General features: G+C 37.2%; 1 long non-coding RNA gene across 2 annotated transcripts; it reads left to right on the top strand.

The window, feature by feature from the left end:
* Positions 1 to 973: 973 nt before the first annotated feature.
* On the top strand, positions 974 to 3,264 carry LOC143114550 (uncharacterized). 2 transcript variants are annotated; one of them, XR_012984951.1, is made up of 5 exons: positions 974 to 1,315; positions 2,031 to 2,116; positions 2,385 to 2,472; positions 2,576 to 2,799; positions 2,980 to 3,264. It is a non-coding gene; the product is annotated as an uncharacterized LOC143114550 (long non-coding RNA). The 2 variants fall into 2 exon arrangements; XR_012984950.1 differs by having other exon boundaries at positions 983 to 1,315; positions 2,576 to 3,264.
* Positions 3,265 to 3,911: the final 647 nt, after the last annotated feature.

Genomic DNA, 3,911 nt, shown 5'->3' with positions numbered 1-3,911 from the left:
CAGAAAATACATCCTCTGCTGGAGCTTAGAACAGAGACTTTCTATATGGACATGCCATGTGAGTGAGCAGTCCATAAAAACACCAAGGTATTTATATGAAGAGACCTGACGTATGGGAGTGTTATGGATGCACACTGGACTTGATTCAGAAACTGCTCTAGGGTCAAAGATCATTTCCTCAGTCTTCTTTACATTCACAACTAGATGGTGAGCATCACACCAATCTACAAACTGCTTGATTTCTGAATGGTAAGATGCTGTGTCTTGATCCCTATATAATAGGCTCAAGATGGCAGTGTCATCTGAAAATGTAACAATGTAGTTATGTGGGTGTTTACTCACACAATCATTTGTGTAGATGGTAAAGAGGACTGGGGAACTCACACACCCCTGGGGGGCCCCTGTGCTTATAGCCTTAAGTTGTGAGACTTCTTTATTGACTCTTACATACTGCATCCTATTTGTTAAGAATGAGTAGTACCATTTTATAATGAAGGGGCTGACACCCATTTCCTTCAGAGTTTCTAGCAGTAAAAAGGGCTGTATTGTATTAAACGCTGAACTAAAATCGATAAAAAGAAGACGTGCATAGGCCTTTGTGTCCTCAAGATGTTTAAGGACCAGGTGGGTGATGCTGCTTATAGCATCACCTGTGCTTCTGTGGCATTTGTAGGCAAACTGCCAGGGGTCGAGTTTTTGGCCTACCTGAGTTTTTAAAACACAAACCATATATTTCTCAAAACATTTCATGACTATTGAAGTCAAAGCTATCGGTCTAAAATCATTATTTTCTGCAGGACAGGGCTTCTTAGGGACTGGGGTGATGGCTGTTTTTTTCCAGAGGGCACTGAGACAATGCTGGAAAATTTGGCATGTCCCTTTTTTTCAAATTTTTCATTTCAAGTCTGACATTTTGAATTTGTGTTTGGCTGTCTTGACCTCAATCTCCGTTTCAACCTGTAACCCATGCACTGAAAAAAATGGAAATAGGGGGTCTTTGATTTGACACAAATTAATTTGATATATGCAACATGATTGTTTTATATTCCGCTTGCAAACGTGTTTTAATTAAGTAGATTTCAAGAGATAATTTTGAATGCTGGATGTAGACATTTTTCTTGTGTTGATCGAAAGTGAAAATTTTAAGTTCAGACATACTCCAGAGCAGCAGGTGGCTGTAATGTGTCATTAAAAAAAATACATAGTAGTAGAAGAAGAAGTTTTTGAAGCATGGTTTGACCGTTAAAGTTTGGATATCTATCATCAGTGACTGAAGTGGAAGAGAGAATGGCAAATCGAATTAGCCTACTGAAGGGTAAGTTTATCAACCTTATGATCATGTTATATTAGACAATAAATCTCCTAGCTGTTTTCTTACAGTATTACAGCGTTGCAAAGTTGACCCTTGATGTCTTTGTATTATTTTTTGGTCCGTTTCTTTCTACCAAGTTAACGTTAGCCTAACCAACCAGTTAGCTGCATCTGTTGGGCGGTTGGAAAAATACATAAATCATAGTAAAGCTAAATTGGGGTTGGTTTGGTACAGTCCATTAATTTGATCACGTTTGAAGCATAATAAGTTGTATGTGAGTGAAAAGCCTGTTAGCCTGTGTGCGCCAAGTGTGTTGCCAGCAAATGGCTGCCTAAAAGCAAGCTAGCATAGCCACGTGGACAAAAAGCCATTTGCAAAGTTACATTATAGCATCCAAAAACGTTTAGCCCTAGGAAGTTGTCTCCCCATATGATGAAAATATGAAATATAAATATTTTGATTTGTTTGTGCAGGCAAAAAAACAGGCAGTACAGTGTACGCATACAACTTTTTTGTTACTGAGTCTAAGATGTAGTGATGTTACTGTTTGAAGTCACTGAAGTTTGATCTTTTATTTATTTATGAATTTACTGTTGATAAAATGAATGTCTTATACACCAATAAATGCCTGTTATGCCAGATGTGTGGTGCAGTATGCGTATGTTTTGTCTGGCACTGTCGTATGAAACTAATTTTCTTCCTGCTAATCTTATTTCAGATCAACACGGAATTTCAAAAGAATCACAATTGTCCCACTTCAATCCAAGTTCCTGTCTCCAAGCAATGATTAAGCAAATTACTGATGTGAGTAATGCAGAGTTTTAATCATGCAAACCTTACAGAGGCTAATATTTTTGATCATGTTGATATTGATACTTCTTCACATATTGTTCTATTATTATTCTATTATTCATCACATCCTAAAATTTGTGATGATCTCGGGAAGAATAAAGTATCTATCTATTGTATTCGTCTAACTTTTTGTTTCTTTTTATCATATGGTCGTTTACAACAGTGGCTGACTTAAATGAAACTTGGATTAACGTGCTAATCAATAATGTTTTTATTTCAGTGTGATATAGATGCTGGCCGAGTGTCTCCTGAAGGGACTCTGTATCTACACGGGGGAAGATCCTGAAAACTTTGTGCAGGAATATGTGGTATGTACATGAACATGTCTATTTTTCACATTCATTTCTCAATAGGGCTTTGTTAGAGGGTCTCATTTTCTTACTGTTATGTGCATTTGTCTGCCTAATTCAGGTCATGGATGAAGTTGAAGACAACTGTTGAGGTTTATGTCCTGAGAGAACATGAGGACATTGGGGTCGTACTCCAAGGAATAAAGTTTTTGACAGATCTACATGGCCGTTAGCGGTCACTGATGATGTCGGAGTTGATAACCTCATGTACCTGCCCGTGCTTAGATACACCTTTGAGGCATTGCAAAAAATCTTCATGGAGCTGGATGAAGGCAAACTCCAAAGGTTGGTTAAAGAACAACCTGTTTCAGTGAATGACTTTCCATTTTTATTTTTTGAAAAAGAAATACTGTTTTTACTATGTTGAAACCTGAAAGGACTATCAATGGCTGAGTGACCACGGGTCATGAAATCTTTTTGTGGATGTTTTTTATTATTATTAATTATTCATTATCTTTATTTTAGGAACTAGAAATGTCACCTTTTGGTCAGTCATCTTTGAATCTGGTCCATCAGTCTTCAGGCCTGATCTTTCACTTTCTTTCTCTTCTCTCCCTCTCTCTCTTCCCCCTTCTCTCTCCCTCTCTCCCCTTCTCCCTCTCTCACTTCTCTCTCTCCTCTTCCTCTCTCACTCCTCTATCTTTCTCCTTTCCCTGTGATGTTTGCTGCACTTTTTTCCATTTGTCAATTGCTGGATAAAAAACAATACTGTGTATTTCATGTTGCTTTCAATAAAAATTGACTACTAAACTGACTTGACTCTTTTCAGTAAAAAGATGTATAACAGATGTCTGCAATTCTAGAAAGAAAAAAAAAAACAGTTAAAACACACTGTTCTGTTACTATAGGGACATAAAACTTTAGCATTAATAAATGAAGTTAGAAGTACCTTTTACAATCTATTACTATTGACATGATAAAATTACTTTTGCATTACACAATACATTGGTATTACATAAATATGAAGGTATTATCTTCATTCAACATGATTTTTTTATGTAATACGATGTGATTTCAATGTGTAGGTTTTACAAGAAACGATTAACTAGAACAAAAGTGTAAAAATTGTGTCAGCTGGACACATTCTGATTATGTGGGACCGATGTACACATTAAAATCATGTAAATTCAAGGAACTTTTTTTTTCAGTGTGGGCGGATTATGAACTTTTGGGCCCCTGGGCCCAGATGTATTAAGGGCCCCCCACTTATTGCCATATATGTGGGAGGGGGGGTTTGGGGGTCCTCCCCCAGAACATTTTTAATTTTTCTAATGTGATTTCCTGTATTCTGGTGCATTTTGGGGATGGCCAATACTAAATTCAATCAGATTCATAGCCTACATCCTGATTTGTTGATATTGGGGCAATGATTCCATGCAAAGGCTTGGGCTTCAGGG

The sequence above is a fragment of the Alosa pseudoharengus genome, unplaced genomic scaffold (assembly GCF_046254945.1).
Source record: "Alosa pseudoharengus isolate Yale_2024_CS ecotype anadromous, Long Island Sound unplaced genomic scaffold, YU_APseudo_1.1 YU_APseudo_1.1_scf_11, whole genome shotgun sequence".
NCBI lineage: Eukaryota > Metazoa > Chordata > Actinopteri > Clupeiformes > Clupeidae > Alosa > Alosa pseudoharengus.
Note: the sequence above shows the minus strand (reverse complement) of the source record. Positions and strands in the feature narration are given on the sequence as shown.